The sequence below is a fragment of the Polypterus senegalus genome, chromosome 14 (genome assembly GCF_016835505.1).
Source record: "Polypterus senegalus isolate Bchr_013 chromosome 14, ASM1683550v1, whole genome shotgun sequence".
NCBI classification, from domain to species: Eukaryota; Metazoa; Chordata; class Cladistia; order Polypteriformes; family Polypteridae; genus Polypterus; species Polypterus senegalus.
The window spans coordinates 108,789,291-108,815,156 of record NC_053167.1 but is presented as its reverse complement, the minus strand read 5'-3'; the positions used below and the strand labels follow the sequence as shown (position 1 = coordinate 108,815,156).

General features: G+C 37.4%; 1 protein-coding gene across 7 annotated transcripts in view; it reads right to left on the bottom strand.

Annotated features, from left to right (window-relative positions):
- ntng1a (netrin g1a) overlaps window positions 1-25,431 on the bottom strand; it is a 510,418-nt gene extending 484,987 nt beyond the window's left edge. For 2 of the 7 annotated variants that reach the window (XM_039735643.1, XM_039735648.1), the window contains exon 1: window positions 24,381-25,430. The gene's annotated coding sequence lies outside the window, so the exon portion shown is untranslated. Of the gene's footprint in view, window positions 1-24,380 lie in introns of all 7 variants that reach the window. The other 5 variants (XM_039735642.1, XM_039735647.1, XM_039735641.1 and 2 more) reach the window with 4 other exon arrangements.
- Window positions 25,432-25,866: the final 435 nt, after the last annotated feature.

Below are 25,866 nucleotides of genomic sequence, written 5' to 3'. Positions count from 1 at the left end.
AATGTTTTATTATTAACAGTACCTCTTTAGGCCTTTTAATCAACCAAACAATGGCTCAAATAGCAAACCAACAGCTTCTGTCTCCTTCCTGTCCTCCTTTGCAAGTGTCGTCCACTGCCTCATGACTCTGGCTCCTTGTATAAGGCAGGGTGGCTTCTTTTATGTTGGACTCTCGAGTGCCATGGTGTACTTCAATTTCCAAGGTACAGTAGCTCTCATTCCTAAATCGCACCTCCAGGTTTTATATGGAGTCTGCATGTTCTAACCACATACTTATGGACTGGCAGGCATCAGTGTCAGTGAATTTACTAACTCAAAATCATTGTGCTCTGTTCTTTTATTGCCCTATCCTCAGCAAGAGAAACTCATCATGTATTAAAAAATGGATTACTGGCATGTGACATTTCAATCTGCTCTATCACACACTCTGAATTTTTTTTTTTTTTGATTATCCGCGCACAAGACCTGCCACAAAAAAAGGTGGCTTGGCTCTTTCAAACATCTAATGCTTTTATTAAAAATACAATGCAGTGTAATCCGTTCAGTCCAGATGTATTTTTATGTGGTCTTTTCACTATGCTGTTACTCGGCTTGTGTCTCATTCCACAGGCTTTGTGAAATAACAACAGAGAAAGTAATGGGCTCGAGGGTGGGGTTCGCTGTAGCACTGTCATAACTTCACCCACGAGAGCCGCCAGAAGCAGACGAATGAACAAGAAGCATGTCATTACCTCAAGAAAAAAGTACCAAAAATATCTGATAAAATAATTATTTCAAGTTTTCTTTCATTATCACAAGGATGCCTCATAACACAAAAGGCTCGTTTTCAGTAAGATTAAAGGCTTTTTTATTCAATCGTGGATGTATACCCATTAGCCCTATTGGTAAGGTACAAAAACAGACAAGGTATATTTAAAATTTGTAAAACAAATGGTTCAATCTAGAACACCATTTCAAGTGGCAAACTGATAATATGCCATAACTGTGAAGAAATAAGTTCAAAAATGCCAAACTTGTCCTTTAAATAAGAGAGAATGGAGAAAAAGAAGGGTTAGTTTCTCCATTTTCATTTTTCCTGATTGCTCAATCTGCATGCTAAACTCAAGCTCCACCAGTACTTTCACAAAGCATTTACCTATTCAACCCAGTAATATAGAATTTTTGCCACAGTACTAGTCTAAAAAGCTGTTTTGGCATTAATTATCCTTTAAACTGGAGAATTTTCCATTTTGTAGTGAAAAATCCATCCATCCATCCATTATCCAACCTGCTATATCCTAACTACAGGGTCATGATGGTCTGCTGGAGCCAATCCCAGCCAACACAGGGCGCAAGGCAGGGTGCCAGCCCACCGCAGGGCGCGCACACACACACACTAAGCACACACTAGGGACAATTTAGAATCGCCAATCCACCTAACCTGCATGTCTTTGGACTGTGGGAGGAAACCCACGCAGACACGGGGAGAACATGCAAACTCCACACAGGGAGGACCCGGGAAGCGAACCCGGGTCTCCTAACTGCGAGGCAGGTAAAAAATCCAAATTTGTATAAATAAAAGTTTAACCTGTTTTTTTTTTTTTTTGTGAACCGGTTTTCACAAAATGTTGCATGTGTGAGGTCGTTGATTCAACTTAAAATACAGGGAACATGCATACTGGAGAAATGGATTGTAATGGGAGCGGTAAAACCTAAAAAAATAGCACTGACTCAAGGACTGTAATTCCCATCAAGCAGCAAGAGCAAGTTGGGACTGATGGGAGGACATTGTCATTAACATGCACTAACTTTTCTACTAACCAAATCTGGATCTCATCTAAGACCACAGGTACAGAATTTTCACCTCAAGATAATAATTTCATAATCTCGCTGGACTACAGCTTTTGCCTAAGGGAATTTCTTTTTTTATTTGGGAGTGATTTCCAAAACAGGTTTCCCTCATTTGTTTCTCCAGTGCAATACTGGGTACTCCAGTTAGTACAGCTAGCCAGGAAAATACTTCATGTTTGCTACTCATGTCTGCAATTTGAGACATGCTACTTTATTTTGATGGTAAGGTGTAAAAATTCAAGTTACCATACTAAATTCTGTGTTGCATTTACCCAACTATTTGCTAACAGAGATTTCTTAACAGTAGAAAGCCTGATATTTCACTCTCCTATATTCTGAGAAGCAATAAAGTGTTGTAACGCTATTACTTTAATTTGAGCAAGTGTTTTTAACAAAAAATAGAAAATATCACTCTTAAAATAAAATACACCTATCTTGACTAGGTGTGTCCTAGCGAGCTTAGTCACGATTCATTTATTACTTTTCTGAACCTGTTATTCTATTAGAGCATCACCAGACATATATATATATATATATATATATATATATATATATATATATATATATATATATATAGATATTGTGGTAAATGGCCAGCCATTCATCCCGCCCGCCGGATGGAGCCCTCCCTGTAGCATAGAGGTGCCCCGAATTCCATCAGATCATCATGGACAGTGGAGTTTTCCTTCACAGCCCTGCTGGATACCCTGGGGGCCACCAGAGGATGCTGCAGGGAGGCTCAAGGATTGTTTTCAATACAGCCCGGAAGTGCGTCACAGTCACGGGAACAGAAGAAACGACGTACTTCCGGGTTGAAGAAAAGGAGTTTTTTATCTGACCCAGAAGTGTTACCAGTCACATGGACAGAGAGAGAGAAACACTTCCGGGTCAAGGACTTTAAAAAGGACAGTGGGAGATCGTAGGGTTGAGCTGAATCGGGTGGCAGGGGACAACGTGTCTGGGAGAGTGGAGGATTGGTATTGTATTTGAGTATTGATTATTGTATGAATATTGTGGAGTGGAGGGTGCTTTATGCACATTATTATTGTCCGAAAATAAATATTTGGACTTTTATCTGGCGTTTGGCATCTGGTCTGAGGATTTAAGGGGACGACAGCGCCCCCTATCTGTCACTATATATATATATATATATATATATATATATATATATATATATATATATATATATATATATATATATATATATATATGAATATATGAAAAGTTGATTGATTAACTCACCAACAATAACACTATTTTATATTTAGTTATAAAGCTGAAAGTTGGCAGTATAGTAAATCTAGGTCAGTAGGCATCCACTAAGAAAGGGCATTTTGATATATCAATATTTATTGGTAAAAACCCTCACAATAAAAAACTAAATACCCCAAAATCTGAAAAAATGTTTTCACTGATTTGATTGAAATTTGGTAACATTGTACAAAAAAGAAAATTAGCCAACCTGTGTTGTTTATTTGTGCTTATTTAACAATGCTGCAGTGAGTGGGCTATTCTTAGACATGCTGTCTAAGAAACTGTGTAAAGAAATGGGGCTTCTGATTTGAAAATGAAAACCAAAGCGGAAGTTCTGCGAAGCTCAAAGAAGATGTGCTTAGCAAGTATCCCCTAATGTGTCTGCTTCTTTCTACTCCTACGGTATAAAATACATACAAATTCAATGAGTGCTGGGGAGGGTATGGTTGCCATCCTTGAATTGTCAGTCTCCCTTATATGTAGTGCTTACATGTTGCACAACAGGTTGGGTGACGGGAACCTTTGGTGGTGAAATACATGCAGTCTTGCAAAGAACTGCGTGTCGCCTTGGTGGTCAGACTGTACTCTCCAGTGTGTAAAGCACGAACAGAGAAGTACCAATAAAGCATACTGGCCCACTTCAGGCCCTTCAGGTGTAACAGCTTGCCTTGGTCAGTTGCAGAGATCATTAAATGGGCTCCTCATGGATGGGACATAAAGGGGATGGACATTGTCCGAATTTTATGACATTATTTGTTTTCACTTGTTCTTTTCCGTATAATGTTTACAACATTCAAATGATTGCATGAACAGCACATCAATATCAGTGCTGTATATTCCATCCATTTTCCAACCCGATGTATCCGAACACAGGGTCACGGGGGTGTGCTGGAGCCAATCCCAGCCAACACAGGGCACAAGGCAGGAAACAATCCTGGGCAGGGTGCCAACCCACCGCAGATGCTGTACATTATAAATTATATTAAAACTCAATTCAATGTTTATTGCTTTTGACCTAAACTTTCCAAAAATTTGTAAAAGTGCAAGATTCCACATCAAAGTGTTACAGTCCATTCTGATTAAACCTACCATTTTTACATGATAGGCTACAGGTTGAAATTATATTTACATTCAAAATTCCCGTTATTCCTTCTAATTACCATTTCAATTCAAAAGAATGCAGTTTCCTGAAAACTATGTTTCCAGTCACCATCAACAAATGCCAAAATCAGTCACTAGGAAGTGCAAGAATTGCATGAATGTTTCACTCATGGCCAGTTGTATCTAGAATAATTAAGAGTAAGGAGCTCCAGAGATTCAATAATATTAGCCCACGGTAAACAAGAATAAACAAACAAACAAGTATTGAATGCAGAAAAGTACTTAGTTAGTTTTAAAGCACTTCTAATATGTCCGATTAATTGATGTCACTTTAACTGAGATTTTAGGGTATCAAAGCTTGTGAAATCATAATACCCCCCTGTCTGTCTTTTAAATTATTTAGCATCATTTGATGTTATTTATCCATTTTGTACACTATTGACTTAATTTCAACCTTCACATCACATGCTGCTTGTTTATTTGTCAATTTGCCAATCACAAAAAAAAAAAACGAATGAACTAATTTTCATGAAATTGGGCATGTAGAATGCAGTTGGTCCAACTTAAATTAGAGGCTACAGTATATTGAGTTTCAATATTTTAATCGTAAGGGCAACTAAATGGGGGAGCAAAACTGCATCATGATGCCTAAGCAGTTCACAAAATTGCAACAAATGATTTGAGATTCAGTCATTTGTAAAATGTAGCTTGTTCTTAGATCGGCAGCAGTAGGAATCTGATTTTTATGAGCACCCTACCAAAAAACAAAAAATATTATTTTTAAGGAATCTTTTTATGTGATTCCAAATATACCAACATTAGGAAGAATGTACTGTCCATAATACCATTCATATTCATATCTTTATAATGTGTTAACATCAATACAATGTGGAAGTGTCATGCAAAGATATAAGGATAAGAGGAAAGTATTCCAGAACTGAATCATTTCTTTTTAAGGAAAGGGAACAAGAAAAACCTTAAGATGATAATATGATGATGACATTGATGATGATGATGATGATAATGAGGAGGAGTATGCTAATAATAACAAGCATGGTTTTATGAGAGCAGAAAAATTGATAACTATCGGAAAGGTAGTGTGTATGGAAGGTGGGACACTTCTGTTTCTGCCAGCAATGACAAAAGGTTCAACATTTAAAAACACGTAAACACACAACAGTACATGTGGATCATTCCTATTTAATGTCAGCCAATCTGTGTTCTCTTCAACACACCAGAAATTTCTATTTATGGATACAAAGAGGGATTTGGATAAGCTAAGGCCGATGTCACACTGCGTGACTTTCACTTGGAGAACATTTTCTTGTCGCCTTTAATATGTCAGATTACAGAACTAGGAATTGCAGGAGGTAGATGATTACACCACTCCCTCACAACTTCTCTGCACAGTTTCAGATTTCTTATTGCACCACGAAAGTATCGCAGAGTCAACACATTTTGCCAACAATCAGCATGGAGCACACCACAATAAGAATTAGTGCACCAGACTAAAATAAATTAATAAGATGGAGAATAACCAGATGGTTCTTACTTCTGCCATGGTTGTTTACGCATTACTTTGTAACCAAAAATAAGAGGAAATGTCGTAAAACCTGGAGAAAATCTTATTTGTTTGTGGATGGAAAACAGGGATGCCCAGCTATGTTTGTACAGCTTATTAATAATGTTGATTGGTAAAATTCACAGAAGTGTTTTTTTGCAGGGAATTTGCGGTGTTCACCAGTGATTTTGTTCACAGAATGTTTCCCTAAAAATTCACCATGCAGCCGGCTCAGACTAACTTTTTTTCTCACAGCAACCCATGATGCTTCATGAGGCCAGCATGACATCACAGAGTTGTGGCAGCCATGTCACTAATCAATATGCCATTCCTGCTCAATTTGCGTCGGGCATGTGCAGAACTTTCACAGATACATACAGTAAGTGTACTCAACTCACGCTTTATGGCACTGCCTGATCTGCTGCACACACGTATGAATAATTGACAGCATATGCTGTACATGCCGGCATGATGTCACTATCCGATTGCTGCTCCAGCTGGATGTGCACCCCATATTCATTTAAAAAAAAAAAAAAAACCTCATGGAATTTTTATTTTTTAAGTATTTTCATTTGAACGGTACACTAGCTGACCATAAACAGAATATTATGAATATACTTCTTTGTTCTTCTCAGATTCATTGTATGTTGTGCTCTTCACTACATAGTGCAGATTGGGTAGCGACAGGCACAGACCACCTCAGGGTATATAATGATAATCCCTTGCATCATTGGTTTTGTGGGTGTTGGTGAGTTGTAGTGGTAGGAGCTCAAGGGATATAGAGAGAGATAAAGGATTTGGAGTATTGGAGTAATCTCAAGCAGGCATGGCGGCCCAGTGGTTAGCACTGCTGCCACAGAACTCAGGTGACATATTTGGCTACAATAATCAGTCCAACACAGCTGGCAGATGTTCCCCTAACCTTAAGGGGCACTTAAAATACCTTTGCACTATTATAATCCAGTAAAGACACGTTTAGTTTCTCCTCCCCCTTTGACTTCAATACATCTTGCGGAGTTTGTAAAAATTATCGAACATTTCTGTGATATCACCACATTTGTGATAATAAACCAAATTATCACTAGTTGTCAATGCTTGTACACATAGGAGTCCACCCTTGAAACCTGTCATATAATGTAACGGGCGCTTAAACAGGAGACATTAAACAAAACTGGGGATATTTTAAATAAGGACTAACAGGTTGTACTTAAATTAACTCTGTCAGCATTATTCATTATCACTGCTCTACTTAGCGGTCTTCCTTTAGAAGAGGACTACAGTGATTTGCACATTGCAGTTTTGTTTCTTTGTGTTTACTGCATTTTACTTTCTTTGACTTTGTTAGGCAGCACTCCAGTGGACATTCAGTTTCCTTTGTAAAAATCAGTTGGTTTGAACCACAGTTGGTCCATGCAATACAGGTCTGTAGGTTTCCCACAAAACGTCCCAGTATCATTTCATTTTAGGTAGTTGGGTATTGGTATTTCCTAGTTGTAAAAGTCACATTTACTTTTTGATGCTAAATCATCAAATGATTCAGGGCATTATTGAAAAAGACCCCAAGAGGGGGTTTTAAAATGCCATTGGTCGGTTGGCATGCAAGAGTCGTCAATGTAAAAAGAATGAGAGAAGACTGCTGGAATGCTTTGATCGCACTTGAGAGATAGTTGACCTGTCACCTTCTTGCCTAACTGTAATCACAGGCCCAGAACAGCTACAGTGGTTTTGTTTTGTTATGGTCTTTTGTATTAAGAATAATAAAGACATTTAATGCATTTTTACATACATCCATTGCTCTTAGCATAATTTTAGATGTGGAGAAATGCCAGGTTGGGTCTCTCCTTTTACAAACTTTTGTCAGATTCCATTAGCTAGCACAAGCAATCTAAAGGCAGTAATGCTTGTTACATCTTCTGCCAAATACTGCTTTAAACAGCTTCCATTTGGAACAAATATAGCTCCAGCAATCTACCGATACAAGTCAACTAAAGTTTTACAAAAAGCTAAAAGGATGGAAGAGGCTGATTTGAATGTGACCAAAGAATTGTTTGTTATAAGAGGTAGGGGAAAAAACATTTTGAGTTGTATTGTGGGTAAGATAGGTCATATGGGTTACAATAAAAAATATAACTGAAATAAAATGAGCCATGGACTGATTAAATGCATTGTGTAGACCAATACATTACAAACTAAGAAACAGAGCAGGAGATCATGGCATGGAAAATAGCAGGAACTTGAACATTCTAGAGCTTACAGGATAACCCGATAATATTCACCAAACATCTACGGGTTCAAAAGAGCATTACTACCAAAGCGCTAACTAGATACTTTCACGTCTAGGTTTTTATCAGCAGACAGTACTTATAAAATAGACATTGACAGAAGTTATTATGAACACGCCAGTGGGTCTAAAAACACATTTTCTCCAATGAATTTCTTAGGATCAGTAACTGAAGGCCTAATAACAGTTGATCATGGCATGGCAATCCTTTAGACATGACACAAGACAGAAACTCTTCAAAGATGGACATCAAGGACAGAAAAGGCCAAAGCACTAGGGGCCTGGGCTTTTATTTGATGTTAACACAAGGCCTATTCATAGAAAAACATTTTGGCATTACACAAGGAAAACTTCTGCTGAATCCAACACATTTGAAGGCAGATCATGGCAGCAGATAGGTCTGATGGGAAACAATATGATTTTTCATTGTCAAAAGTTAAAAATACTGGATACTATTGTTTTTGCTGACCCTCTGGAATTGTGTTAGTTAAAATTAAGGGTTGTTTATCTGACCTGTTGTATTTTTATAAATATGTTCAACAAAGTTAGACACCTGTATGCTGAAGTTATAATGTTAAAAATGTCTGTAATTATAGTTAAGAAAATTACTTGTGTAACAGAGGTTGAGTGAACTAAAATGTTTTTGAGAAATAACCTTGCTATTCCTTATGTAGTATTTTTATTAAATTGCAGCTGGTTTAGTATAGAGTATTTCTGAAGGGCTTTTTGGATTAGCAGATAGGAAAAGTAATTTGAGAGCATCCATCTCACACTTGCTGGTATTGTGGTTGGTAGAAAGAATCCACACTAGTATTTTTGGCACACTTGTGATGAATAATTCATTGCCTAAAAGTCCTCAGTGTTATTGTGTTAGAAGGAAGATGTGAAGCATTGTTCATAATGGCCACCAGGTTCCTTCACTACTACTCTAGTAGGTCGAGAGTGGGTCCCATAACTGAGCATGCCTGTTTCATTAGCTTGTTGATTTATTGGTCCTCTTTTAAGTGATGTTATTGGCCCAGCCTGTAGAAAATCACATGTGAAGGATGTCAATACCCACGTTAAAAGAGCACAGTCTCCTAAGAAAATGAGCACAGCTCTGAGGTGGTTCGTCGTGTGGTGGATGTGGCAATGCGCTGTATCAGCAAATGCTCCCAACCTCTCTCTGTCTTTCTCTACTCTTTCATGTATAGTTCATCTGTGTTGCAAGACCACACCAGCCTGTCATTGATGTGTACCCCCAAGTACTTGTAACAGTGCAACACTCCCTAAATAGTGACCAAGCGTTGAGGCTTTTTGGGGCGGCAGAAGTCAATAACCAGTTCCTTGGTTTTGCTGATGGTAAATAGCAGACAATTCTCTTTGTGACAAGAAACAACGTTCTTCACTCATCTCCTAGACTCTGTTACTTTGTCTCATCCATCTTGTCAATACATTCTTTTAGGGCAGAATCATCTGAGAATTTTCTGCAAGTGACGTGACCTGGTATTATACTTATAGTCCAAAGTGTAGAAGGTGAACAGGAGACAGGTCTGTTCCTTATGGTGGTCCAGCATTGCTCACATCCACATCAGAGACACAATACTTGAGTTTTACAAATTCACAAACAAATCAACTTCAATAACAACAACAGCAATTTATTTCTGGTATAGCCCAAAATTACATAAGGAGCTGCACATTGGGCTTCCACATAAAACAACAATGGACCATCGTCATTTACTAGCAAGGCCTGAAAGTGGAGTAGTTTGAGTTTTTATTGTGAACTGCATGGTAACCGACAAGCAAGCCAAACTATCCAGATGGCAAAACAGAATCCTAAAAACAGTAAAACGTACTACTTGCATGCTAACAAGCAACTTCAGCGACATCTACGGGACAGATCACAGCAGACACATTGATGGGAGGGAAAATCTGTACTGCAGTGCTGATCTTGGAAAAAAGCCTAAAATGAAAGTGTCCAAGGAAAATAAATACCAAGGAAGGGGATCGGACACCCAGGCAGTACCAAGGTGTCTGCTTGAAGAGGAACATCTCATCTACTGCATGTGCATGAGACAGGAGCACTTTGGGCAGCCAGGGGGCGTTCTAAACAGCACAAGGTAGGTGACCTGCTGTGGAGCTCAGCAGAAAACATGGTGCTGAAACGAGACAAAGAGGACCAACCCCTCCACAATCTAGACAGGGCTTCATTTTGTCTTTTATTTGTATGTTTTGGTTGTTTGTTGTTTATTACCTTCCATTTACAGTTAATAAAATTTTTCATTTATTACTTTTTCCTCTTTGGTGCTTGCTTGGGTTTGAGGAAAGTTCAATACATAGAGCTCTCTATATATAGTTCACATTTGTAAATAAAGTTAAATATTTAAAAGCAAGTAACCCCATCTGAAAACTTGGTTTCATTGCCTAAAGTTTGGTATTATTTTTTTTTTTATATAACTACATAGCATGGTTAATATTAGTCTGTCTATTCATGACATGTTTCTGTTTTGTGCTAGTCAGGGTCTTGGGAGGTTGGCATCAACCCCAGAAACAACAAGGATAAGACAGGAAGCTGTGTAGCAAATCATAAAGCACAATCACGGCCACCACACGTAGTGCTTGAGGCCTAATAACATACGCAAAAACAATCAAGCAATTCATTCTACCAAAAGTGGTAATTTGAAAAAGAAAAATGAAAATAACTTTTTTTTTTTTTTTTTACTGAAGTCTGTTTGACAAATAGTCTTTTTTATTCAATAATAAGAAATCAGTATGGAGCTGTCCATACAGTGACTGCAATGTAAATGTAACTTTAGTGAAACTACTCAATGGAAGATTTTACAATAAAATGCAACTGAGTGTACTGTACAATAATATGCAATCAAGTTATTTATTATGTACGCAAATAAATGTAGTGTAAAACAAACAGGAGACTGAATCAAGTGAACAACTTAAATAATATTGAATCTGAAACTAAACACCGGTCTAGTGACGAGAACAAGCTGCCTAGACAGACAGATTGGTACAGGGATGGCTTAATGCCGCTGTCCACATCGACCATTACAGATCTGTTTTGGTGCGTTTGTGTGTTCATTATTTTCTTTTCATCATCATGCATGCTCTTTGATTTGGCAAATAAACTGTCAGCTACCCTTATTGTAAGTTTCTTTAACTGTGTGAGTGCATGTTTGTGTGCACTTACAAGTACCTCCATTCAGATTATAAATCTCAAAAACTACTCATACAACAAGTTTCCAAATTAATAGGCCTGGGCCGTTGATTTAACAGAGCACACTGCAGACTTTGAGTTACGCTAAACATTTTCTACAACAGTTATCATTGACCAAAGGTCAAACCACTCTTAAAGGTTTTAAAAGGAACAAAATCTCCTAAAGAAAATGAGCCTGCTCTGCCCTTCCATATAGAAGTCCACTTTGTTACAAGACCTGCCCAACCTGTCATTGATGTGGACCCCCCAAGTACTTGTAGGAGTCACCGTCTCCACATCCACTCCCTGAATAGTGACCAGACAGAGAGGCTGTTTGGTCAATGACGAGTCCTTTGGTTTTTGCCAATCTTAAGATGCAGACAGTTCTCTTTGCACCAAAAAACAGACTTCTCCACCTGACTCCTATTCTCGGTTACTCTGTGACAAAACTTGGTGTTATATTTATATGTGTTAAAGGAGATGGAGACAAGCACTGTAGAAAACAGGACCAAAACAACAGGCCTGGAGCAAGTAGCTAGATGAAGATGAAGCCACTTGTCTGAAAAAATAGGTCAATTTTTGCAGAAGTTATCATTGTACATAGATCTGAATTTTCAGGGTGGATATTTTAGAAATGATTCATTCTAAATATTTGTTTCTTTACTTGGATGTAGTCATGTAGTCAAAAAATGCAACAAAAGATGTGAAAATCAGTTTTGATTTTTGACAGAGACACATATGCAGACACCATCCTAAAATCAACATTTCTTGACATTTTGCACATTGAAGAATCAGAATCTTAACTTAATTCAATAACCAGTTCTGACCCCATCACCAAGCTTTTATTTACCTGGAAGTAATAAAGCCTGTTGTAGTTCAAATCAATACAAACCAAGGTGCTATCTTTATCAGCCGTACTGATTGCCTTTTGACTAGCAGCCAGGAACTGAAACTGAGTAAAGGAAATCCTATCAATGAGTGAAGGGCAACCTGAAAGTTGAATATAAGTACTATTTTTTTATTTTTGGGAATGCCTATGTATTTGTTTAGAATATTAAAAACATTATTGTTCAAAGTGAATACTTTGCCACTTTCATAAAGTAAAGCATTTCAGAACAGCATACACTACAGACTGACAAAACTAAACATCATCCATCCATCCATCCATCCAGCTATCCACTTATTTATGATCCTACTTAGTCCAGTTTAGGTGGTCAGCTAGCCAAAGCGTATCTTGGCAGGGACCATCCCTGGAGGGGACACCAAAATCTACTAACTTCTTCATTAATTTTACAAGCAGCCCTGCCAGGCAGCAATTCTGTAGACATGGCTCCATTTTTTTTTATAATGCCTGACTAGAGGCTCGGTAGTGATGCTGGACTAAGAGCAGTCACATATCATCTTACCATACACTTAAATCCAGCTGATTCACTGAAAAACAATACCACTAAAGTATATTAAAAGTTCAAACTTGAAATGATTTTTCATTAGAATGACACTGATATAATTTTTCATATTGCTTACTGTAAACCAAAATAATATAAAATTATATATGATGATAATTTTCAAAGGCTTTTCCATTCTTGCTAGCTTTGAGACACACTGCTAAACAATGTGACATTAGTTTTGCAGCAGCTTGGTACATTTGTTTTCTGTAGAAAAATTAGTAGAAAATAAAACTAATTTTACTCTCATAATAAGTTAGCTTGCAATTACTTTGCGGAAACAATATAACATAAATCTATCTATCCATATATACATTATATAAAATGCTAATATCTGTCCGTCTGTCATGCGATAACTCATGGACTAATTGGGCTAGACCCTTGATTTGGCCTTAATCAAAAGCTCATGAACAGATATGCTCTGAAAATTGAAAAGAAACTGAGATATTTGCTCTTTATTTTAGGACCGTAGGTCCTTGTGTTTCACTAGTTTATATATACTGATGCCTCCATGTCTCAATTACTTTTGCTGTGTGCTGACGTTTTCTTGCTGTTTGCCAAACATGAGCAGGTTTGGTTCATTGGTGATTTGAAAATGACTCTATATAAGAAATAGCATGTGTGTCAATATGACCTATTGGAGCCTGGCACTTTCTCCAAGCCGGCATTGCATTCAGTGTTGCCAGCTTAGGTTCCTGCGGCATTGAAGTATTAAGTCAGCTCAGGAAATGTAAGACTGAATATATACAATATCATTTTAGTTCTGTCATGACATGACATCACCTTAGATTTGAATCAAATTTTAGAATTAGATGATTGTTAGTTATGTCCTAATATAAAACCATAAAGTTGAAAGAGGGTGTATTGACTTTTTCACACCACTGTCAGCCGCAGAGTGTGTATATATATATATATATAAAATATACACAGGGTGTCCATAAAGGCTGTGTGCAATTTAAAATAGTTGTAACTTTGTAAGTATGTGTGATAGACAGAATCTGTAAAAAGGGTTAGAAAGAAGAAACACTTAAGTTTTTTTATCATTCTTATTAATTTTCAACATGTCCACTATCATTACTTATACAGTACAAAGGGTAATACGATTCTGTAGTTCTCAGAAAACATTTTCAAGCTGATTTTCAGTAATACCAGCAATCACATCAGTTACCCTAGCTTGCAAATCTTCTAAAGATCGAGGTTTGGTTGAGTAAACGTTAGCTTTCACATGTACCCATAAAAAGAAATCAAATGGAGTCAAATCTGGCGAACGTGGAGGCCAAGAGAATAGTCCACCTCATCCAATCCATCTGTGAGGGAATTTCTCATGTAGAAACTGTCTAACATGCAAAGCAAAGCGACAAGAAGCACCATCTTGTTGAAAAACTGTATTCTCTATCAGTTGTAATTGTTCAGGTTGAGGAATAAAGTAATTTTGCAGCATTTCTAAATTGCTATCACCATTATTAACACACACTTCAAAAAAGAACGGCCCTATGACTTGATTTTTTCCCAAAGCACACCACACATTAACTTTGGGAGAATCTCTTTCATGTTCAACAGACTCATGTGGATTTTCAGTTCCCCAAATACGGCAAAAATAAAACTTCTAAAGACAAAACAAAAACTAGATACACCAAGCTGTCTAATCCTTTTTACGAATTCTTTCTATCACATATACTTACAAAGTTACAACTATTTTAAATTGCACACAGACTTTATGTACACCCTTTATATCACAAACGGGGGTGGATCAATAATGTGGGGTTATATTACATTTATTATATATATGTACAGACTAAAGTATATATCCAGTAAGGGTCTACCTGCAAGAGAATGGTAGCGACTTTCTTAACAGTGAAAACCCAGTAGTCAAAGCATGTTTGTATGCCAGTGCTGACAACAAGCCGCCACTATTTCCTTTGACTATAAGTATTGCGGCACTCACATATCATGGAAAACTTTGTGGTTCCCACTTATTATGGCTCACCTTCCGACTCATTATTCATGTGAACTTCTGGTTGGCATATTGCGAGAAATGTGACGTCACTGTCAGTTTGTTACTCAGTTGACTCCAAAAACAATTAAGATAAGCTTTCATTTATTCATGAAAATAAAAAGTAAACTAAGTTTTATGTGTGTGCTGCATCACTCCAAATAAATTTGTCCATAAAAGTGCCGTATCTTGTTGACCTATTATTTTTTTATTGTATATTATCGAATAAGGTGAAAGATCAGCATTTTCTCACAATTCTGAGAATTTAAGTATTATTTTTTTTTTATTGTCCAAGTGGTAGCTCCCACTTCAATGGGTTTTCACTTGAAATTTCCAGTTGAGAAAGTTGTATCTCTTTCCTGTCCAATGGCAGGTGAATGCAGCATAAGAAAAACTGATGTTAGGCCAAGCCAGCAGGTGGCAGCATTAGGTGGTACTGTATTGAGATTTCTAATTTAAAATATCAGGCAGCCTCGACAGCTTCAAGACTCATCCCTTTCGAGTGCCAGGCATGGCTCAGTGGTACAGTATCATCAGAAGATGCTCTAACCAGGAGGCCTTGTAGCGAGACTCACTTTCAAGAATCAACCGAACGTAACCTCAAGACGTAGTTTAAAGGCTGCCTTTTCTAGTGAGGACTTGTGTGTGCGTAAACATTTGCTGACCGGGAGAAACAGAAGTCACGAAAAGGAGAAAATGGTGGGTGATAAAGAGTGTTTTTGGAAGATGGTAATGCTACTGAGAATGATCAGTGATGTTTCATGACTAGGACACAGTAAGGTTTTTTTTTTTTTGCCTTTTCTCTTTTCATTTGATATTTTATGTTTTTTCATGGTTCATTCCTCCACATATGCTTAAATAAACAACATATTTTTGATGTTTATGAACTGGCATAATGTTGGGTTCAAGAGACTCATTCTCCTTAGCCCTATTTGTTTCTTTACTTATATTACATTTGTCAATTTACTGCACCCAGTTTTTTTTCCCATTATAGACTCACTTGAAGCCTGCTTGAGTAGCATCAGTGGCAAAACAAAAGCCAATGTGAATAATATATGACCACACCTAAATATACCTTCAAAAAAGTCTGTCTCTGTAAGTGCAATATAAGATAAACCTGACAGGTATGAATCTGACAAAGTCTGCAATAAATGAATGGAGGCCTTCAGGCAAGCTTAATAAACATGGGTTTAGCTAGTCAGTCAAATACAGTAGAAAGTATTCAAAAAGACTTGTTATGAACACATCTTAAGAACTTTGTCACAAAAAATTCTCAAGAGCAGCGTCTAATTCTGCTTTGCAATCATGACAAATGATATAAAATGATGTCTACAGATCCATCTATTTTCAGACCCTGTATTTTCATAACACGCTTTAGGTGGGTGGAGGTCCACCATGGGGTCTTCAAGGATAAAGCAGAATTCAGCCCAAGAAGGGATGCCAATCCATCCCAGAGCAGACTCGGCACTGGACTCTTGGTCCAATTTAGATTCACCAGTAATTGAATTTAAAACCAGAGGACAGTATGTTGAGGGAACTGATGGGGCCCAAGGGAAAAGCGAAAACTCTAAAAAAGACAACAAATGCTGGTCCCTGGAGGCAGACAGCCGTGGTAGCCACCACACCACAGCTCCACGCTCTTTAAGTCCCTATTTCTAAACTCATTTTTTTGGTTCTGAGCATCAGTTTTGTTTTTATCCAACTCCAATGAGTCAAACCTGCTGTGTCAAACTGAGCAGACCATTCCCTCAACGCCAAGCCTCATTTAGCAGATCTTTCATGGCTAACAATTGGCACTAAACTCTAACAGGATAATAATTCATAGAAGCCACTTCAGGGTATTCAAGAGACAATGCTGTACTACATGACTTGACAGTTTGCTGGCATTTTCTCTACGACATGCTGAGTCACAAAAGAACAACACGTCTCTCATTGCTTTTTGCAGACACCGGGTCATATATTATATAGCAGACATGTGGGGCAAAGTAGAACTGCCCTTCCACTTTGGGAGGAGAGTCACGCTTTAAAACTTTACATTCACAAATTGTACAGTTTTGGGTGTCGATTTCCTACTTTGAGTTTGAATCTTGGTTTTAAATAACTCCATTTTGAACCTCGTTATAATAACTTATAAGTCATACAAATAAATTCCTTTATCCACTTCTCTCTCATTGTCAAGCCTCACATGGCTCTTAATTACTGTACTAAGAAGATTTGAATACTGAAATGTATAAAAAATATTAACTGTTTACTTTAAATATACTTAAGTCTATTGGGTGCTAAAATGCCTCTCATTTTCTAATTGAGGTTTTATTTTAGTTTTTAGGGAATCTAAGGAAGCTTGTAGATGCAGACGATCTTTCCAGATGTGTGCACTGAATCTGGAATTCCCCTTCCAGACCCTCTCATATGCGGCATGTCCAGCCCCTGTCATGTCAGCGGAAAACGTTTAATCTGCATATGAGCAACCTGTCTGATGTTCAGGGGGTAACTGGATCATAAGCACATACATGGGAATTCATCTTCAGGTCTATAATTAGAATTTAGCAAGGCTGTAGAAAATCATAGTATTGTAGATGCTAAACACTCCTATTACTTATCATTTGGCAACTTACAACAATTGGTTACATTTCTTCCGTTTTTCCAGTTTGAGCCCAGGCAGGTGAAGTGGCTTTGTCATGGTCCCACACTGTCAGAATTGGCATTTGAACCCGCAGCCTCAGGGACTGACGCCCAAAGCATTAACTGCTATGCCGTACTGCCTGTAACCTTGAGCCCCACTTCCTTCAGGCTTGTCTAATATTGTTGTCCTTGGCTTTCCTGTATTGATCCCACTTCTGACACTTTATTTTTCTTTTTAATTGCTGCCTTCCTTCTTCTGCAATGCCTCATGAATGGCCCTTTCAGCTCCTCTGGGATTACGTTTTGCATTTTGTTTAATTTCCTACTGTTGTAAATATCTTTATATTAGAGGACAGGCCCATTTATTATTATTTTGCTTTGAATGTTATATAGTTGGCTGTCTCTCTCTTTTCAAGCCATCATATTTTGTTAATTATTCTCTTTCTTTGCATTTTATTCATGTCTTTCTTTGGTAGATGAGAATATCTGAAATATTTTAACAAGCAAATGATGTAGAGCTGAGAAAACAAGTGTGCATTTTCAGATCTAAGGTACGGGTGATGCTGTGACCCTCATACACCACTCATTCTGGCGCCTGCATGGCTCATCGCCATAAATTATATATAATCAAGCAATTCTGAAAATGACTTTGTCTTCTTATTACTAATGTTATGCAAAAATTATGTAAAAAAAATATAAAAATGACTAAGCCCTGCATATGCAGTAAATGTTACATATGCAGTGAAGTGAATTTGGCATCATAGGATTTATTTTGAGCAAGAATTCAACACTTAATTGCAGATATAGAAAACTATTACACTAAAGAATTCATTCTACATTGACAGTATCAGAGCTCTGTTACAGTTCCCGACACAGAATATAAATCAAGTATGTGACCAGAGTGCTTAGACACACATGAGGTCTCGGAGCAACAGGGCATTGACTGCGAGTTCCTCAAATTTTTGATATGTCTGATAAAAATTAACATTGTTTTTTCTTTTGTTTGTGATCTTCAGTGAAGGTACACATTACCCTAAAGTCAACGTACAGGGAATAAAAACACCAGAACTCCTACAAACATATTCAGTTCAAATCAACTGTCATTATGTCGTAAGACATAACCATACACATGCACATTTATATTGTACGTACAGTATATAGTATATATAAAAAATAAATATATGTAAATCTACAAATAGATGTATATATAAACACACCACAAATAGATGTTTTAAATATGCAGTACGTATTGCCTGGTCCTGGTGAGCTCAGGCCTGTACTAGCAATTTTAGACACAAAGCCAACTTTGGACGGGAACCGTCTACCACTGAGAACGCATCACATAAGTACACCTCAGCACAGTCACTCAGACAAATTTATATTCAACACCTAATAACAGCAGCATTATTCTGGATTCTGTGTGAGCCTGAAGAGGGAAATGACTGGAAAACAAAAATTAAAACATAACCCTATAATCAAACATCCAATTGATCAACAAAATTTAGCACTTGTCATAGCTACGGGAAAAAAAAAAACTACATAAACTTAAGAAAATCATATAGGAAACGTTATTTTTAGATGGTTTAAAATAACGATAACACTTATGATATTATCGGTAATAAGGAAAACAAATCAGAAGTATTTTGGAGCTTTATTTTTGATTTCTTGGGGAAGTGTAACGAAGTGACTGCCTTACATGAAATGCAAAAAATATATATATTAGGTTGTTATTCTGACATACTATATATATTCTGTGTAGGCATGCAGGTATATATGTTATATATACACACACACAAATACATACACACATACATATATACAGTACATATATATACTGTATATATAAATATACAGTATATAAAGTATTTAGATACTCATACACACACACACACACATATATATATATGTATATGACATAGTGAGCGTATGATTTAAGAGGTTTTATGTTTTAAGGTCCTCTAACTGAGTAAAGATACGTTGTAAACACCATCTAAGAAGATTCAGACAGACAGACAAGGAAGTTCATTTTCTCCAGCAGCAACACAAAATCTAAAGTGCGCCGAGCAAAACAGTCAAAACAAAGTGGAAACTAATAAAGAAGCATAAGAGTGGGAGCTACGCCCATAATGTACCCAGCATACATTAAATTATGGTGTTCCTAAATAAGCATAATGCAGGTAGACAGCACATATACAGTATATATGTAGCTTGTCAAACAAGAGGTAAGAATTCATTCAATCAAGCTTGTTTATGTACGGTATATGCAGCACATTAAAGGACATACTGTATGTAAAAGTAGTGTCTGTTAGGGTTTCCCAGAGAAGGCAATATTCTAAACAAGGACTTATTCTTTGATGTTTATTAGGTGAATAGGTTTGTCTTTTTTTGCAATAGTACACTTTTAATTACTGCAATGATGCATGGCACATAATGTGCTTCAGCAAATCACAATCTGTAACATCAATGGATGTGCATCAATTAAGACTAATTGGGAGAAGGCTCGAGGTCAGTTACTGTATCACCAGAATATATTAGTGCTTTCATTAACCACGTAAGATGACATGATTCTGACTCCTTTGTAACGGATTGCATGGAGTCTCCCTTGAAATTAAATTGCTGCTCTATTTAATTTCAGCATTCACAGGAAAGAGGTCACCCACCAAGCAATGCTCATCCCCTCACGTTTTTTCAAATACCGTCTGAATCAAACCGCAAAATCCTCATGCTGTCAGAGAATCAAAAACGTAAGATTTGCTCAGCATGTTGAGTGCAGAGACCAAATCTGAGGAGGGGAAATATGGGATAACAAAACCATCTTTTTAATGTCAGATCTATCACCTTGCAGGGAAAGATAGGGAACATCAGGGCATTATTTAAATAGGTGACTATAGCCCAGATGATTTAGTAATAATTAAATGTTTATAATAGCAAAAAAAAAGTTATGTTTCATCTTTAAGAATTTCATCCGTTCATCTTGCATAATACGACTCCAAAACTATAGTTTCTGATCCCAATAAGAATTGTCAACTAGAGTTGCAGGTCAAAAATGATGACTGCATTAGCTGTGCTGAATACGGAGCAAATATTGTGGAATGTGGGTCATTTAATATATTAAGTTGAGGAGGGTCTGACAAGGAGCAGCCAATTAGACCTGGAATTTCTACATCACTTTAAGAGTTGTGATTAACAGTGTCCTATTTTTTTTTTTTACCGACATAGCATTAAATGCACTGAAAATGTCAAACTTTGTCAAGAACTACTTTAAATGGCCCTGGTTTGTCTACAAATGAGGTTTAATGAGCTGTAGTGATATATACAGACAGATAAGACTAGAAATTTTTGAAAGCTCGCATGTAGCGGTCATTATCGCTTTTACAGTTTTGATGTGAATGTTTTTTTCCCTTCAGTCTGAACTTATATCTCGGTGCCAAAGAGGAGGCAGCATGCTGTGCCTGGCATTATGAAACAGATTTAAGCCTAAAAACATTTAATAGTGAATACATTTGGAACCTCAAATTTAGCACAGTGTATTGAGGGTGTTAATTAAAGTATAAGCTAAAGTAATACACACAACTAAGAGAAATGGGGCGCATTTCATAGAATGTGAGAACATACCAAATTACTTTAGACAGTATTTAAATTTAAACAGAAAAATGAAAAGGCCCTTGGCTTTTATTTTTTACTTTAAGATAAGAGCTATTGGTGGATATTTTATAAAGGTTGAGTTGGTAATATTACACATTCATCATTTATTCTTTTTTGCATCAATATTTGAAACTTACATCTGACTAAGCATTAGCTGCCCCCCCCATTTTAATTTACAGAGTTTAATACCGACACAGACGTAACAACACAATTAGGGCTGCTTAAGCACACTCTGTAGCTGTAGCGTACACTCCCATTCAGAGTCGGACATTTGAACTTTAACAAGTGCAGGTCAACTTTGGGAAAAGAAAAAGTTCAGGAACATTCCTCAGCAATTTCAGCACACTTGTTCAGGAGGTAACTAGGGGACAGAGAACAGTTGCCGGACAGAGCTCCTTGTGCAACATGATCCGGGGACAGCCACGTGTGGCCGAGGGGTCTACAAAAAACCGCAATCAAAACCATTGCTTATGGTGAAGCCACTCGAGCAACATGGAAGAAAACCCTCTCCTGAATACCCCATTACTTCTAGTCTCACGTCGGTAGTAATGGAAGGGCCTTCTGTTGTAATGCTGTGCGTCGACAGACTAAGTGGGGCTAAAATGGGAAAGTTCCCACCCTGCACCTGTTAATGATGATATGGTCCTGGATTCTACAAAGAGGGAAATGAGTGAAAAATTATAACATTTCCCTATGGTTGAACATTTTATTAATCTGAAAGGTGCATGACTTTTATAACTTTTTTTTTTTGTTTCTTGGGGAAGTAAAATACAGTGACTGCCTTACGTGAAATGCACAAAATAAAATGATGTCATTAATTAAGTCTGCCCATCACTTTTTCAGCCTGCTTTAACCTTTTCATTGCTTTAGGGTGCTTAATTACTTAATTAGGTGACAGTGCTAAATAAACCATTAGGACATACTATACCATATATATACTATATATACTTACTGTCTATTATTTATACACCTCTGTGTGTGCGTGTATATGTAGATAGATAGATAGATAGATAGATAGATAGCAGTGTGGTGTAGCAGTTAAGGCTTTGGACCCCACCCCATGAGGATGCAGGTTCATATCCTGCCGCTAACACGGTGTGACCATGAGGAAGTCACTTAACCTGTGTGTGTTTGAAATGGACAATCAAAATAAATGGAACCAATTGTATCTCAAATATTGAAGTTGCCTTGGATAAAGGCGTCAGTCAAATAATAAGGAATGATAAATGCATAAACAGAGTATTACACCCAGAGAATGGCCATACAAGTATAAACTTGAGACTGGAGAACTGTTTTGTTTAAATGCGAACAACATCATCTACATGCAACAGTCCGAGTGGTTCCATCTACTTTCCTTTGATTAAGAAATGATTATTTCATTCTAAATAAAATGGATTCTTTCTCAAATTATCAGAGTCCAGTTGTAATACACAAATGGCACCACAAGTGAATGCTATAAGTAAGTCATCTTTATTTTCAAATAAAACAACCAAATCTTTTTTAGCACTCACTATTTATTTTAAATGTACTTCACAACGTTACATTTACTGCTGTTATTATACAAGAAACAATGTTTCACTCTTAAACACTGTCATATTTCAGGGTTTTATTTTTAAATGAACAGCAACACTTGTTGAAAGAATTACTATTACCTATCATTTTTTACTAGTGTTATAAAATATAATGCCTGTTGAGGGGATGTAGGGATTTATATTGTTACACAATTTTAATGTCTAATTTATCTGCCTGTGATTTGAGTGACCCTAAAGTGCAGTGCATGAAAAGGGAAGAAAACGGAACAGTGACAGGTCTTCCCAGTGGTAAACAGATGCTTAGGAGCACAGCTGCCTGGGTTTGCGGTTTTTTAAAATGTACTGACTGAGCTCTGATTTTACTCAGAGAGGCAATGCAACCTTCACCCTGCAAGTACCAATGAAACCAAAGCCCCTTCAGAACATGGCTCATGGATGCCAGAAGTTGAATTTAACATGCCGGAAGAGCAACTTCTAACACTTAATTGTGCATATTATTTCTGGCAGCGATAGATAGATAGATAGATAGATAGATAGATAGATAGATAGATAGATAGATAGATAGATAGATAGATAGATAGATACTCATTTTTGCACTTTTAGGACTACAAGTATTTTACGTTTCAAGAAAAAACACAACAGTATGGTTATGCACACGTAAATCTTGAAAAATATGACTTTTGTTGATCAATCGCCAAGGAAATTATGAGTATTTATAAGAGGGGTCTGTTTTCAAAGCTTGTTTAATATGCATCTAAATGAGATGCTAGCTGTGGTCTTTCTGTACTTGTTTATTCGACAGCAGATGCCACTTTTTTAATGACTAGTGTGTTTTTTATTTATTTTTCTTTTATAGCATGATAATTTCTAAAAAGCGATCACTGATAAGGATCTATTTATATTGTTTTCACCACATGATTACAGTCCACTACTGAGTTGTGTCGGACTAAGAATAAGAATCCTTAATTGCCGTAATTATATATTTAGTCTTTCAAGGCGTTTTAGTGTCTAAATATATTTATAAAATTAAAACTACGCACGTTATTAAAATTTTAAAAATGCTAAGACTCTTCCACTAAGTGATACGCTCGCGTACTGACTATACGGGATACGATCTACACGGCTGGAATGAGCGCAGCGAAAGCACAGACAGTCTATTCAAACTGAAAACCCATATCATAAATATTTGCCTTACTGCCTCGATATATTAAGTAGCAATCGTACGTTCAAGTCAACCTCCGTATGTTCAAACTTGCTTAAAGTAGTTTAACTTGCGCACAATCGTTACAAATAAATCGGCTTCACTATTCTTTACGTTTCTTGTACCTAACCTGTGATTTATCATAAAGAGCAGCGCGTGCATCGGTATAGTCAAGACAACAGATTGTGTATCTTGAGTCAAGAATGACTTGAATTTCAAATGCCTCGATGATCGCTTCAAAATGTGTTTTGTTTTTCTTTCTCTCTTTTCAAATCGAGAGACAAACTGATTTTTATATGTGGTAATTCATGTTTTAAGAATAACAATGAGAAGGAAAAAAGCTGTCTCGATTAAGGTCATTCAACGGTAGGTTGTAAGCGGAGTTCGTGAGCTACACCACTGTGCCACAAGAGGGCGTAACCAATTCTTATTTACAAGCACAGTTGTGTCTTACCAGTTCAATCTTTTACCTGCAATTTTATGGTTAACACAGATCTTACTTTTAAGAGTATTTACTCTCTATTTAAGTAGTTACTACACTTGTATTTATTTTGCCCATGCATGCGTATATAGTATACTCATGTAGTTATGTTATTGTACTTAGGCAAAGTAAAAGATTCAAAGCTTGTCTACTCTATAGTTTAGTTGACTACGTTTATGTGTATTTGCTGTTACCCTTAAGTAAAACAATTCTCATCGTTTTAAGCTGTACGAAATTAAATACTTACAATTATGAAGATTTACGTGTCTTGGTTGGTTTTGCTTTTGACCACGGGGCAATTCGGCTTTTCACAATGTTCAACAAGTTCGCAAATGACCAAACGGATCCTTTTTAAAATATCTGCTAGTGATCTAAATGTGATGACCTGCGGGAAAAAAAAACCTTTATAAGGGGAGGGGATGGTGATCAAAAAAGTTGATACTGCAGTAGTGTAATGCCGAAGCTAAAAGGAAGGGATTTAAAAGTATCTTCCGTCAGTCTTGATTCGTATTAAGATGTATGTGATCTGCCAGGGTGACTCTTGGCATCTGGAAAATAAATAAGTGATTCCTTGTCTTGAAAACGCAGGATCAGCACAAAACAGAGACAGCGAGCAAGCGGGCAATATTCCCAGCACAAAACGCCAGATCCAAGTGGGTTAGGTTTCCTTATTTTACGAAGTAGGGAGGGAAAGGAAGCAATCGCCCCCCTGCCCCATCAACCCCGGGGTAAAACACTTTCTTGGTAAACTTTTAAGGGTACTTCTGTCAGACGGTATCCTTGTTTTCACTCCCCATGCCCAAAAGCAACAAATGCAACTCCCGCACCTAAAGACTTCATTTTTTCAGGGTTTTAGGAAGGCGTTGCAGACGCTCACTGGGGGCATAAATCGCATCAGTTATCGCTGGCGGCAGAGACATCTTCTCAGCAACCTCTGGAGCAAAATCGTCCTCCGCGCATTCCTCCACTGCGCGCAGAAATGTCAGAGCTCACGGCGGAGATGGATAGAAGATTACACGGACACTTTGAGCCCCTTGCATGAAACAGACACCGCACCTGGAGTCGTCAGAACGTGGAATTCTCTAATGCATCCTACCGGCGTACACCGGTATGGGGCTGGAATAAGGAACCAAAAAAAAAAAAAGAAAACTTGAAGGACATGTAGGAGTAATTAAGAGGAGCTAAAACTCCTGGAGCCACCTGGCAGCAGCGTTACGAGAGATGTTTCAGAGATAAGCAATCTTCTCCAAATGCGAGCTAATATAGGGATTGCAAGCTTTCTTGAGTCTCCGGACCGACGCGTTCCGCTGGGTCCTAGTGGCCACCGCAAGAACCTGAAAGCGCACAATGCAATCTGGAAAGAAACACAGAAAGGCGTCGTTCAGAGAAGAGCTCCTCGATTTTTTCGATTTATTTGATTTTTGTTTCATGCAGTGCTTGTTAGTGTCTAATTTACGGTATCAATTGTTTGACAAACTGGATACAGGTGAAAAAGAAAATTAACCGAAAGCTGGACTGAAAGAAAAGCCGGTCGAGGGAGAACAGTTCACACCAGAAAAAATCGCAATATACTAGACCGTTTTTGAAATTCATTGAGGCGAGCACTTCTGTTTAATTATTAATTCTTGGAGTACGGCGCACGATTAATCAAGAAGTTTCATTGTCGGCTGGAGCTAAACTGGTTAATCTCGCATTTGGTGACGGCATTTGCAGAGGGTGTTATTTCTTTTTCA